General features: G+C 33.9%; 1 protein-coding gene across 1 annotated transcript in view; it reads left to right on the top strand.

Moving 5' to 3' along the window:
* smyd3 (SET and MYND domain containing 3) overlaps nucleotides 1-14,920 on the top strand; it is a 182,730-nt gene that overhangs the window by 1,128 nt on the left and 166,682 nt on the right. The gene's annotated exons all lie outside the window — the stretch shown is intronic.

The raw sequence follows: 14,920 nt of genomic DNA, 5'->3' as shown, positions 1-14,920 counted from the left end.
TTTACTTTTGGCGAAGGCAATTTTAGCACATTTCGACCCTCGATTAATTGCCAGGATCAATTTATTTTTACTGCGTATTCAATGGATAAATCTGTTTTTGTAGTGCATATTTTAAAAGTCAGCTATGTGGAATTGATTTAAACACTAGTTTTGGTGCAGTTTTTTTTTTTTTAATATATAATTTTTTTTAATTAGTTTGTGTGAAGTTTACAGTGACTATGTTCAGAATGTCATACTATTCTCCTGCAGTCTATATATATATATATATATATATATGCTGTACTCCAAAGAATGAATGATTTGCTTGATTTGAACTTCCATTTCAGTTTGATGATGCAGAATTCATATCCGGAGATAATATATACATTTTATATAATGAATATTGTAACAATTTCAAATATTATATACGTTTTTATAGTTTTGACTCATTATTTTAGACTATCATGAGTTTGAGGTAAGATGGTTGTACATAAGATTTGAATAAAATTGATGGATTTGGAATTTTTGTTATTGCATAATTCAAACTATTTTATTTATTTATTTTTTTTAATATTCAGTATTTGTTTTTAGTATTCAGTTTATAATGCTCAATATGGAGTACGCAAGTATTCTATTCTGAACATAGCCTCTTTATGTCTTTTTTAGGAGACATAGATGAGTGCACTGCATCTGTATTGTGTAACATGGCCTAGAGAACGGTTATATGATCAGTGAAGTTCACAGAAACCAATTACCGTTGAGTCAGAACTAATTTACCAGTTTTCTCAAGTTACACCAAATCTAACAGAACAGCTAAGCATTAATTTGCTCCAAATACAGACCGAATTCAAATATGTTCTATGTTGTGCGTCAGAAAAACAGAAGTTTGTTGTCGAGAGCAGCTGTTGAGCGCGTTTTCATCACTTTACCAAATATCACTGTCATAAGTCATTTTGTTGAAGGTTTCTTCTTGTGAACCAGCGGTCTAGGATTGTTTGTTGTCATCATTGTTATTCATTTCAGACACGTACTGTATTTTCATTTTCAGAAGTGTAATTTTTCCTCTCGCTGAGTGTGTAGGATGATGCTGTAATGAGATTTCTAGCAGATGTGCTGATTTAATTCACACCAGCTTTTCATGCCCTCTCTGCCGCCTGATCATCTCTGACACTTTATTAGAGTCTACAAAACTCTCAGTGCCAACAAATGCTCATGGATGGTGTGTTCAGAAAATCAGTAGACCTGAGTGCCTAAATGTTGATATTGTTTCTGTATTCTAGTGAGCTGAGTGAAAATTTGGTATTTGTACAGAATTATTACTCGGGTCTCTGGAATACTTTTTGCTTTGTAAGTTGCTTTGGCCAAATGCATAAATGTTATACTTATAATGTAGGTTTTTGTTTTGACTTGTGCATGTCTAAAGAGTCCACCTTCAAGACTTTATAGGGCGCTATGATTTCCACGATGTGGAAAACATAGACGAAGTCGCGGAGTCATAAAAATGTAATCAGGAATGTCACGGAATTTGGAAAATTGTGGATGACTAAATCAAAAGTAGGACTGCACACTTACTCAAATCACTTTTATGGACTAGTGTCTCTAAATATTAAACCGCAAAAAGACTGTTAAAATATGAATTCTGCATGTTTTGTGTGTCTCTGTGTGAATTTTAAACAGTAAATAATTTTAACAGTAAACCTCTGTTGTAAAGCATTTTGTTTACCAAAAAAGGAATTGTTTATTTTTTTCAATTTGATTACATTTTAAAAGATTAAATAAATTGTTAAAATTTTATGCCTTTATTTAATTGACAACAGTTTTGATAATAAATTTATATTAAATCATAAATCCCCCCCAAAAATTAATTAAATAAATAAAATGACTTATTAGGGTCCTATTATTGTAAAAAAAAAAAAAAAGTAATAAATTAAGTTGTTAAAAAATTTTTATGAATGAAATATGAATCAAAATGGAAGTTGAGAAAAAAATAAAATGTATTTCAAAGGGCCCTAAACATGTTTTTTTTTTGGTGTTTACATTTAATAACTTTTCAATTAAAAAAAACAAAACAATAAATTGGTACCAGTCTGTAAAAAAAAAAAAAAAAAAAAAGGTTGAAGGTACCAGCATTTCTGCAGTACCTGGCATATTTGGTACCCGATGATAGACGCTGCTTTTAAAGGGTCTTGTTCATGTTTGTTTGAGCGTCAAAGGTTTCTATTTACAGCGTGTTTTTACAAGTGTGAGCATTGCATCGCAAATCCTTTTATTATAACCAACAAAGTGTAAACACAATGTAAATAAGAGATTCATTGTATGATTAGGACAGTTTGTGCTCTAGAGATTGACAACCTTAGTGATTATAAAGGGAGGGCTCTTCTCTTGCTTTGATTGTTACCCATTCACAATCTGAATATAAGTTTAGTTTTTCATGCTGCTAAGCACGCTGCAAAGTTCCTTTGTTGACAACCGTATTTAAATGCGCAATTTAATCAGACACTGCGATGATTGATGTGATAACCAACGAAAAAAATACATGTTCTTGTGTGTAGTATGAATCTAGACATACTACATTCGACATGTTGTCATTATCATGTGACCTACCAGCATAAGTTGTGTAGCTTCACTACCGTTCACAAATCCTCTCCCATTTCCTCATGGGATAGTAAAATGTCCATCGTATGCACACTTCAGAATTTTTGCCATAAGTAGTAGGTCATCCAGGTACTTTTTGCCCCCTCTTTTATGAGTACTGTGAATTCAGACATACTTCTTTTGTCACATTCTGTTTTTTGCCTACTACGTTGTAGGGAAGTATGTGATTTCGGATGCAGCCTCAGTTTCTTAAGCACCCCAAAAATGTGATGCCGCCTTTACTGCTGTTTTCGAATATGCACAATAACATCATTTATATACATCACAAGCACGTGCACACTTTGGTCAGAGTGGAATAGATGCGATTTAAAGTGTTTCCATGATTCCACACAAAAGACCTTTATGATGCAGTTTAGTATTTTAAATATGACAATTTACTATAATTAAATTAATACATAGTTCAGTCACAAAACTCTAGATGGCACAGGCTTATGGGTCCTTAATGCAAGATGATGATAATTACAGTGTTAACTACTGGCACAAGCAAATTGGTCCGTCACATCTGCAGCCAATGAGCTTGTTGCTCACACACTATACCAATGAGCTTGTTGATTACATTCACTATAGCAGTTTGCAGCGCGCTTCAGAGTTCCTCTAAAACCCTCCACCTTCCCCAGCTTCACCTGTATAGATCTGCTATGGGTTATTGATATGCTATTTGTGCAGCAGCACTATGTCTTACTTGCAGCAGCATATCGGCGTGTGTATTGGCAGTAGCAAGTTCCTGTACTTGCTCTGCAGCAGCAACAATTCAGCAAATCTACTCCGCCAAGACCAAAAACATTAACATTGTCATATCCATTACCATGCTAACAATCTTCCGAGAGTTGTCATGATTGAAATAACTTTATTTTATAAATGCACTTGGATGTATTATATACACCTATATATTAAACAAAAGTATGGATAATTTATATTGTATTTATTTACAGAAGTGTATGTCATCATATCACAGATCTAAAAGATGATATGTCTGTCTGTGATAGAGCTGTCATTTGTTGTCATTTCTTTGTGTCAGACTGTAGTTTGACTTCAAAGTGTCTGTCACAGAACATCAAATATTTCTCACAGGTATTTTAAGTAGGCCTGCTTTATTTATTAATTTATTTTTAAATGAGGTTATAATAATTCTCCCGTGCACTTGTTTTTAGTGTCATGTTCTGGAGTTCAAGTAAACACACACACCCTAAGGTATCCATTCTCGGTCTTTTTCTGGTTCTCTCCCTCCTTCTGCTCTCTTTTATTCATCTATTCCCTGTTGAGGTATTAATTGCCATCTGCTTTTTGCCGTTTGGCTGGTCGGGGCAGCCGTTCATCATATTTCAGGTATGTCATTTTCCTGACTCCTGCTCAATGCTTTTCTGAGCGTGACCTTGTGGAGCGGATCTTTCCACTTGAGAGGGAGGAAAAAAGCAGACAAACAGGCTCAGAAGACAGTCATTTCTGGCCGGGGATTAGTGCTTCAGTCCTGCTGATAACCTGGCTCATCTATAGAGAAGCGTCTGCATGGACTCACCCAGGAGAACACTGTGGATGAAAAGAAACGCCATGGAAACAGTACGTTAATAATCCGCTCAGAAGAGCTCCGTATTGTAATGCTCCCTTAGTGCAGCTCTGAATAAGCTGAAAGATGCTTGTGCTGTCACAGAGCTCAAAGAATTTATTTTACAATGTTCAGAAATAAGTGCTGTAAATTTTTATAGATGATAGTATCAAATGATAATACTGCGATATTTCAATATATACCCTGGAACCAGGGCTTGACATTAACTTTTTTGCTTACCATCCACCGTGGCTAGTGTTTTCCCAAAGTTACTAGCCACTCAGCATTTTCACTGGCCACAATTTTGACATTGAAACCATTGGGAAAAACTGCCTTATAGATATTTTAAATATTATCTTATAATTTGGCAGCAGGTATATTAGACTGCTGTCACTTTAAGACCTGATGCATGGATCCATTATACTGTTACACATGCTTTTTTCTCAACTTACGTAACTGACTGTGTTTACGTGAATACTCGCCAAGACCGGCATTTTGACATTATTTTGTGTGTATTTGACTGTTTAAGTGCACTAAAGTAGTGGAAAAGAACTCAATTTAGTACTGAGAGGTGGCTTTATGTGCGCACACTTTGGAGAATGAGTAAAATTATGAGCAATACGTGCAATTTGTGTGTCAACTTGCTGTCGGAGAGATGAGAAAGTGAGAAACCGCAGCTGGTATCGTGTATCTGTTCTGTGGGAAATGAGTATTGGAAGCGTTTCAGATATTTCAGTATCGATATGTATAGAAAAATTTATGCTGTTGACAACACGACATTGCTCTTTATTATTGATCTTTATATCTTGATCTTTATTATTTCAGATGCCTTTTTAAAAGACTACAACTGAAAAATGTATATATTATTATATATAAAATTCAACCCGTAAAAGTGGCCGATACCAATTATTGGCTGTTACATCAGTGCATCTTTAGTATAAAGGCTTTACTGTTCTGTTTTGTGATTAAGAAAAGTACCTAGCTAAATTGCACTGTTTACTTTTGCCGAAAACTATTTTATTAAGTTTCGACTCTCCATGTTAATTTGCAGAATTAAGTGATTTTCACTGCATATTCAATGGATAAATCTATTTTAGTAGTGCATGTTTTTATTTCAGTCAGTTAAGTGACATTGATGAACTAGTTTCTACATAATATACATTAGATTAGATTTCAGTTTGATGCAGAATTCATGTCCAGAGGTAAAATATAATTTTTATATAATAAACACTGAAACAATTTTGAAATATTATATATGTTTTGTTCTGTTTTTGACCAGGTTTTCACACATACACTCGGTAGTGAAAAGTTTGTAAAAATTAAGTTCTTTTTTTTTTTTAATGTTTTTCCTCTTCTGCTCACCAAGGATGCATTTATTTTATCAAATATATAGTAAAAACTAGAAAATTTCTTACAATATATAATTGTTTTGTATTTAAATATATATATTAAAATGTAACTTAATCCTATGATGGCAAAGCTGACATTTCAGCATCATTACTCTAGTCTTCAGTGTCAAATGACCCTTAAGAAATTATTCTAATATGATGATTTGCTGCTCAATTATTAGCAATTATTATTGGTGCTCAGTTATGAGTAATGGTTTTTATTATTGAAGTTGAAATAAATTTAACCGTGATGATTTTTTTTTTTTTTTTAGGATTCTTTGAAGCTCAGTGAACAGCATTTATTTGAAATGCATTATGAATGTATTTACGAATATTAGATATTTATGAGAATTAGATGGGGAAATGTAATGAGCCTGATTAGAACTCATATCAGGCACATGAGCACCCAGGGCTCATTATTTACATGTGCTGCTAACTACTAGGCCATGGCTCCAGCAGGGTTGATGCATGTTTGAATTGTTAATGACATGAATGGGTTAAAATAAAATATGAGTCAATATTAGTCATACTCCTGAGAATCCCTTAGATGCATGACATTGATGTTGTGTTGCATTGTCTGTTCCTAACCATGATAGATGAAACTATTCTTTTGAAAGCAATGCAACAGATGCTGTAGACTTGTTCTCCTGGGCTTAATTTAGGAGTAATGAGGTCCGCGATACAGCATACAGTGAGTTTTTAAAAAAACAAGTCTTATGCATTAAGATGAATACTAATAACTATGTACCACAAAGGTTAATATGGTGTACTTGCTATGGAAGATGAATTAGATTTCTCAGGAATAATTCAGAGACCATAAGATGCATTGCTTTAGTAAAGACTTGAGCATAAATCCCATGTTTGTTATGGGCTTTCAGTGCAAAATAATTAAAGCATATTTTCCACTGTCACTCTTGCAGCATGTGTCATATCCTTCAGCGGGTTGTTGAGACAATTACACCCTGTGATGAAATGCAATATCTCTTGACCTTGGTTAAGGCCAAAGTAAACAGTGTGTAATGCATGACTGCTTCACTATTGAACTACTTATTTTCAATTACAGTAGCCAGGAGTCATGCTGAAATCTCAGCTGCAGCTCCGTTCAGCTGTGAAACCATGTGTTTTGTCGATATTCACATTAATTTTAAAGCATTTCTTCTAAGCAAGCACTGCAAAATGCATTTTTGAATGAATAATACATTTCTTTGCATGTTAACAATTTTAACAGCTTTATATAGTTTTTCATTTCATTACTTAATTGATATAACAACAACTACAATGATGATGATGATGATGATAATAAAATACATCCTATTGTTTATAATAATAATAATAATAATAATAAATTCTCCACTGCTTTGAATTTTTGTAAAATGATAAATAATACTTAATAAAAATAATATTTCCCAATGTTTATTATTATTATTATTATTATTATTATTATTATTATTACTTTACATTTTATACAGAATTATTACCATTTTTATTTGACATTCCTGTTACAATTTTACAACTTTGTATTTTTTCATATTTACATGTTAAATAATAATAATAAATTCTCCACTGCTTTGAATTTTTGTAAAATGGTAAATAATACTGTTAATAATAATAAAATAATAAACATTAGCAAGCTTTATTATTAATAATTTACATTTTAAAGCAGTATATACATTTTATACTGAATTATTATACATTTTCTGAAATTCCTGTAACAATTTTATAAATACAACTTTGTATATTTTTGTTTAATAATAATAAGTTCTCCACTGCTTTGAATTTTTTTAAATGATTAATAATAATAATAATAATAATATTATTATTATTATTATTATTAATAAATACTATTAATAATAATGCTTGCTAATGTTTATTTTTTATTAGTTATTATTATTATTATTTTACATTTTAAAGCAGTACATACATTTTATACTAAATTATTAAAAAATCTGACATTCCTGTAATAATTTTACTTTATACTTTGTGTGTGTGTATATATATATATATATATATATATATATATATATATATATATATATACATACATACTGTATATATATATATATATATATATATATATATATATATATATATATATATATATATATATATATTTAAATGTATATATTTATATTTCATTTTTTAAACAATTATTGTTCATAATGTAACTGTATAATTATATATATGTTCAGTTCTGTAGTGAGATGTCAACACAGTAGCCAACACATACAGAATATGATGTCATACAGTTTTTATTTTTTTATTTATTCATTTATTTTTATCATTTCTTTGCTGGGAGCAAAGAGGGGGAATCGTAGAGAGCCGCTTGCTTAAAAAACAAATCACTTGGGTTTGTTTATTTGAGAAACCAAGAGGGGCATTTTAAAGGAAATTAGGGCAACATCAAAGATGAGGGTAATTGCTACTCGCCTCTCTTGAATGTCTGTTTATTTCTTATGAGCACTAATGACTGTGGGTGGAAACATTAAGGAGTTAGTTAATGTGTTCCTCCCTGTCCCAGCATGTGTCCAGCAAATAAACAAACCATTATGGCCTCCTTTTATGATGCAGGATGACTAGAGGTGTGTTATAGGGGAAATTTATGCATGTTGGGTCTGTACAGAAAAGGTGTCTATGGATTTTAGGTCTTTAATGATATGGATTATGGATTTGCATGAAGACGTATGCACACCTTAAACCATATAGAAATTCATAGCTAGGTTTTTTTCAAAGGCTCCTCATGTTTTATCAGCGAAAAGGTTCTGTCTTATCGCACCTTACTGTGCTCTTTGATGCCTTGCTAATATGTGGCTATCAAAATAGTTGGTTCCATTTCCTTTCACATGTGACTTTACTGAAAATGTGCCTGTAAAGCAGAATGGAGCCATTTTTGCAGTGCAGGTCACTGGTCACTAGTTGCTTTGATGCTTCCGTCTGTGCCTGTTCTTTAAATCCGCCATCTGTTCTCACGGAGCGATGGTCCTCTCTTCCTGTACGATCTGTGAACCAGCAGCTCTGGCACAGCATACGGTTCTCAGTGATTAACTTCACTGATTTGTTCTGTGCAGTTTTGTCAGGAAACATCTGTTCTTGAATCATTTATTATGGAATTATAAGGCAAACAAGCTTAAGTTTTCTGCATGTGCAGCATTTCTGTTGCAGTGGAGATCAGATGCACATTCTTTCTATAAATTCATGAATACATAATTTGTTGATGCATTAGCCATAACAGACAGGCCTATGTGATGAAAAGCCAGCCATGAAACATGCGAGTAGCTGCTTCAATCTAAATCTAAGATTGATTTGAGTGCTGTAAACACAAAAACGTGACATGAAAGCCAAACATGAGCGTTTAAAGCCCAGCTTGCTGATGTCAGTTTAATTCACAGAAAAGCATTTTTTTCTTCTTTACTGAACCTAGTTAAAGGGTTAGTTTACCCAAAAATGAAAATCATGTAATTAATTTCTCACCCTCATGTCATTCCACACCCGTAAGACCTTCGTTCATCTTCGGAACACAAATTAAGATATTTTTGATAAAATCTGATGGCTCAGTGAGGCCTCCATTGCCAGCAAATTAATTAACACTTTCAGATGCCCACAAAGGTACTAAAGTTATATTTAAAACAGTTCATGTGACTACAGTGGTTCAACCGTAATGTTATGAAGCGACAAGAATTTTTTGTGCGCCAAAAAAACGAAATAACGACTTTATTCAACAATATCTAGTGATGGGTGATTTCAGAACACTTCTTCATGAAGCTTCGAAGCTTTACGACTGACAGAATTTTCGTTTTTGGGTGAACTAACCCTTTAAAGTTCCCCTATTATGCTATTTTAAAGGTTCCTCATTTTGTTTTGGAGGTCTCCTACAACATGTTTACATGCATCAAAGGTCAAAAAACACTTTAATTTTCTCATAATATACATTGCACATCACATAATTTCTCAAAAACTCTAAAACGACTCATCCGAAGATTCAGTCTCTCTAAAACCCTCCAAGAGCAACTCTGCTCTGATTGGTCAGATGGCCCAGTCTGTTGTGATTGGTCTACCACTTTCAGCATGTGTGGGAAACGAAACGGCCATTACCATATCGGAATTTCAACTCTGGAGCTTCCTAAAGCTGAGCGATTGTACACACTGTAAAAACAGTAATGATGGCGTTGATTTTACCATATCAGTTTGAGCACGAGTCTGATGATGAAATATTGGAAGAACTAGTTATTTAACCCGAACTTTATTCGCAAGGACAACTTGAGCAGGATGTTTCTTAGTGATAAGTTTTTACTCAGTTTGTCATACATTATGAAATGCTTTAACTGTAATTCCTCTACATCAGCATTAACAAGTGTATGTTCATCACATGGTTACTTTTTTTTTTGGATAAGGGACATCAATCATAGTGTTCATTTGACACACTTTCAGAGGTTTTGGTGAACAGCTTCTTCTCCTCTCGTCTCTCAAGAAGATCAGGATAATGCCATCGATCTGCTCTGTTGTCATGAATGATGTGTTGGATTACTTTCCAGAACCCCTTTGAACTCAATTCAAGAAGATGCACTAAGTGCCATGGCAACAAGACTACTCATTGTATCGTGAGCAAATGCGTTTGTGAAAACATCCATCATGCTACTAAGAGCTGCCGTATAGAGGAAACCTGTGACCTTGAGCATTATGTTTGGGTTGTCTCGCACTTGTCCTCCTGCTATAGTGCACCACTGCTTGCGTTTTGACTTTGGTTTGGATTGAAAGTCAATAGGAACATAAAACCTGTGGTTATCCTCTACCTCTTAACTGTAGTGATTTTGAGTGCACTGGCTACAAATGTTGCCCAGGTTTTCTTCTGCTGTCTGGAAAATCTCACTCTCACTTCTCCTGCTGAGGCATGAAAGCCTCTTCATAAGATTATGGCATATGATATTCCAGAGCATTTAAACAGAAACATCAGATTATTTCTTGGATCTAGGGTACATGAGACTGGTTCAAGAAGACTGTTTTAGCTACATTTTTTCCTTTCACCTTTTTATTGAAGTAATTTATTACTCAATGTACTATTTATTAGTCACACCGGTTTAATATTTTTCACATACTGGATACATTGGAATTCCACATATAATATTTTTTTGTTAAAGACTACTATATATATATACTATATGTGAGAACATGCAACATGTGAAGCCGGTACTTTTGTCAAGGTGTATTTACTTGAAAAGATGGATGATTTTTTGCCTATCACATAAAAAAACAAAACAACCTTTGGGTAAGTAACAAACCAGTTAAAATTCATATTCATGATGTTCAAAATGTTCATATTCATCATTATGACCCACAAATAAATGTACAGAAATTCACAAAAAGTAAATTTGTGGTCGTCTGATTGGTCGGCTGGACCAGTGTTGGTCCAGCAATCTTTGGGCCTTCTGTATAGGACTTTAAAATGAAGATACCAAAAGAAAAATTTGTTAAGAACCAGAATAAGGATGTTAAGATATCTTTAATAGCCAGTTGCAGTTGCAGCGCGTTGAGCTCTCTCGGCCACCGTAGTTTTCATATAATGAAACGAAGATTGATAAAGTCAACAGATTTTACTAATAGACCTACCGATCTCTGTGTAAAAATAAAATAATGATGCTGCCATCTTTCTAAAGTCATTTTTACACCCCTCTAATTTGGCTCCAAATCTCAGGTGAAAATTGTCATTTTCACCCCCCTCTACAAAATAGTGGATTACTCAATATACATCTGTGGCATTTTCTACAGAAAAAATATTAACAAAGTCAAAAATTTGAGCCGGGTACCTCTGGTTGAGCTGACACGGAATGACCCAAATACAAAATAATTCTATCCAGATACCCTGGCAACCACAAACATCCTGCTGGCATCATTACAGAGAGTTTTGAAATGAAAAATCTAGTTACAAAACTTCCCTCTAGTGTAATTTACCTGTGGTATACTGGTTTACAGAAGGCAGCGTATGTTCAGGGCAGTAATCACAGGCGAGAGCCTCTTTTGCTTGTTGTTTAAGGTTTTGCTCAATTACAACCGGAAACCCTCAAGTTTAATGGCATTTCTGTAATTTCAGTCTCTGCAGCCCCGGACCCTGAAGAAATTAAATCCTATTTTGAGTCCATGAAGTCATTGAAACTATAAGATTTATTTCCTTTTTAATCAGTGGTTACAACAAATGAAGGGCTTCCCTAATAATTCACACCACTTGTCGTGTGTTGTGACAAATAGGATTATACACTATGATGGTGATACTAATGATTTTCTGCCTGGAAAGGTCACAGTCTCGTATTAGTGCTATGAATGTACGAATATGCCACATCAAATGCCATATCAAATTAAAAGCCATGGTAGCTCACTGACAAAATCCTTTCCTGTCATGCATTTCAGGGGATGAAGTTTTGTTTTTCTGTCTTGACCTAATCTTACACAGGTACACCGCTGGCACAGTTAGCATGTGTGTGTGTGTGTGTGTGTGTGTGGGAAGAGGGTTGTGTATCTGCTTCAGTGCTTGAGTAATTAATTCCTTCTGTAAGCTGTAGCACCAGTAGCTCTGAGGAACTGATAATTATTCAGCCTGTTTGTGGCTTGTTGTGCCTGAGCAGGTTTCTCATTTCCAGGATTAGTGGCTATTGGCTCCTTTTCCCCCACTTTCCTTCTTATTTTGCTGTGACAGCTCTGATGTGGCTTATAGCAATCATTTATCTGTAGACCCTGACTAATATAAGGCTGGTCTCAGAATAACAGTAGAATAAAAATGTTCATTATACTGTATATTTTATATACAGTACCCTATAAAGTTCTGGAGGCAGTAAGATTTTATTTTTAGAGAAATTAATACTTTTCTTCAACAAAGATGCATTAAATTGATCAAAGTGGTCTTCTGAACCTTCTATTAATCAAATAATCCACTGAAGACTGGAGTAATGATGCTGAAAATTCAGCTTTAAACTGAAAACAGTTATGTTCAACTGTAAAGCTATTTAAAAACACTACTGTATTTTTTTTTATCAGTCTACATTTAAAGACAAAAAACAAACAAACCTTACTGAACTGAAACTTCTGAACGATAGTGTGTATGTTTATATATATAAAGTAAAGCTCTATTAACCGTTAAACGTCTGCGTGATCTTATTCCTAAATGACAGTGATTCGGCTCTGTCTATATTAAACCTTTGACAAGTACGATCACAGTGAACAATCAGATTTGAGTTCCACTGCCGCTGACCCAGAGAGAGCAGTTGTCATGTATAGGTATGAAACAGCTTCACAGTCTTTTCCACCACACAGTATCATCATTTCTGTGTTACAAACATTCAAATTATAACAGAAGCACTCAGATAAATGTTTATAGTTCAGATATAAACACTGATGTCTACGGAAGCAATCAAAATGGAATAAATCACACATTGTAAGTAACTTAAAGCATCAAACAAAGATTGTATTAATTACATTAAGTCAGTAGGTGGCAACAAGTGACTGTTAATAAATTTTTTTATTGAATCATTCATTCAAGAGATTCGTTAAAAAAATGCTGATTCATCCAGTAATGAAACAAGTGAAGTTTTTATGAGTGAGTCATTGAATCATTCATTCAAACTGATTTAAATAAAAGAAAAGAAATTTAAATTTAAATATATATCATTTTAAATAGACTGCAGCAAATAACATTGTGTCAGAACCTCTAGTATATTACATGGTATTTTGTTTAGTTCAAGAATCATATGGTATATACATGGTATTTGTTTAGTTCATGGTATTATCATGGTATTCATACATGGTATTTTGTTTAGTTCAAGAATCATGGGAGAATCATGATCTTTATTTGAAACAAAAAAAAATTGTGATTCTCAATTTATCCTGAACCATGCAGCTCAAATATAAAGTGTCGTGTTATATACAACGTGCAATGGCAACACTGCTGTTCAAAGACTGAAAAACATTCGACAGCCATATTACACACATTTAATAATTCAAATGCTTGACTTTGACTTGCATGCGCACTTGTGTTAAGTGGACATATAAGTATAGACATGTCTGCAGAACAGAGAAGTTGCAGTAGTCCAAGTGAATGGCTTCTTGAATGAGAAGAAAATGTAGGGTGGGACCTAATTTTATCCATCTGGAAATGATTGGATGGTTGGATGGTTGTGATTTGCGATTGCAGTGATCTCATGCGAGTGACAGGTTGTCCTGGCCTTGTGTCAATAAACACGTCATCAGAGAAATGAAGAGGGGGAAGGAAAGTTATTTTGTTTAAAGATTACGAGGGCACGTGAATTAAAAATTTAATTATAACAAATATAAAGCAATATTCTTGGTGACTTTAAAAATATGTACTTACATCATTGAAGTAAATACTTTTAGTATATAGTGTGGTATGGAAATTAGGACCAATGTGTCAATATAGTTTGCCATTGTACATTTGCAATTTCTGTGAAATTAAAGGCTTTAAAAATAAATCATTTCAACATCAATAACAGTGCTTTTTTTTAAGAAATGTGTTTTTTTCCCTTTAGTAGTAATCATGCTTTTTAAATAATAATAAATACATGTTGTTGATCAAAGTCCCTTTATGCTACAAGAAAAATATGTGGTATGATCATCTATTTTCTTCAATTTCCCCCCCTTTTTTCTTCCTAATGAATAGACTAGTGAAGAAAGTGGCATTTATATAGGTGTTGTCTGACAGGCTTTGATGAGCTATGAGGAGTGTTTGTGTCCTTTGAGGGTAAACACTCTAATTGGCAGTGAGAGTATGTGTTTGTGGGTGAGTGAGTGTTCGTATCTGTCCTGTTAGTGGCTCAGACAGAGTGCTTGTCTATCTCTTCCTCCTCCTCATCTTCCTCCTGTGTTGAGTGCTGCTCTGGTTCTGGTCCGGACGCTCATCTTTCTGCCTAATTATAGCTCTCAGTGTGTGACTGGAAACAGGCAGAGAGTCATTTCAGGATAGTTTTGTGTGTGGACATGGAATATTAAAACGAATCCTTGCAGCGCTCATGTTAGATAATTTGCTGATTATGTTAGAATGACATATTTATGTGGAATTATTGTCAATTTTTGAAATTAAGAAACCTTGCTTTGTGTTCGGCCGCATAAAGAAATCCGATTAGGCATTAGCCGTACCGGGATAATCTGATTTTTGACTCCCTGCGGATACCGCTGTGATTCCGATCCTATGCTGGTTCTGATCTAAAGAGATCTGCCTCAGGATATTTGTCTGTTGTTAATGAAAAATAAAATGTATTCATAAGGACTGTTGGTTGGCTGATTCTTAGCTCTGAATGAAAGGAGTGTCATTTTTAGCGTCTAGTATTTGCTGAAGTCAGAGCGTCCGGCCACTGGAGCG

The sequence above is a fragment of the Ctenopharyngodon idella genome, chromosome 17, assembly GCF_019924925.1.
Source record: "Ctenopharyngodon idella isolate HZGC_01 chromosome 17, HZGC01, whole genome shotgun sequence".
In the NCBI taxonomy this organism is placed as follows: Eukaryota; Metazoa; Chordata; class Actinopteri; order Cypriniformes; family Xenocyprididae; genus Ctenopharyngodon; species Ctenopharyngodon idella.
The sequence above is the reverse complement of the archived record's forward strand: the minus strand, read 5'-3'. Positions and strand labels throughout refer to the sequence as shown.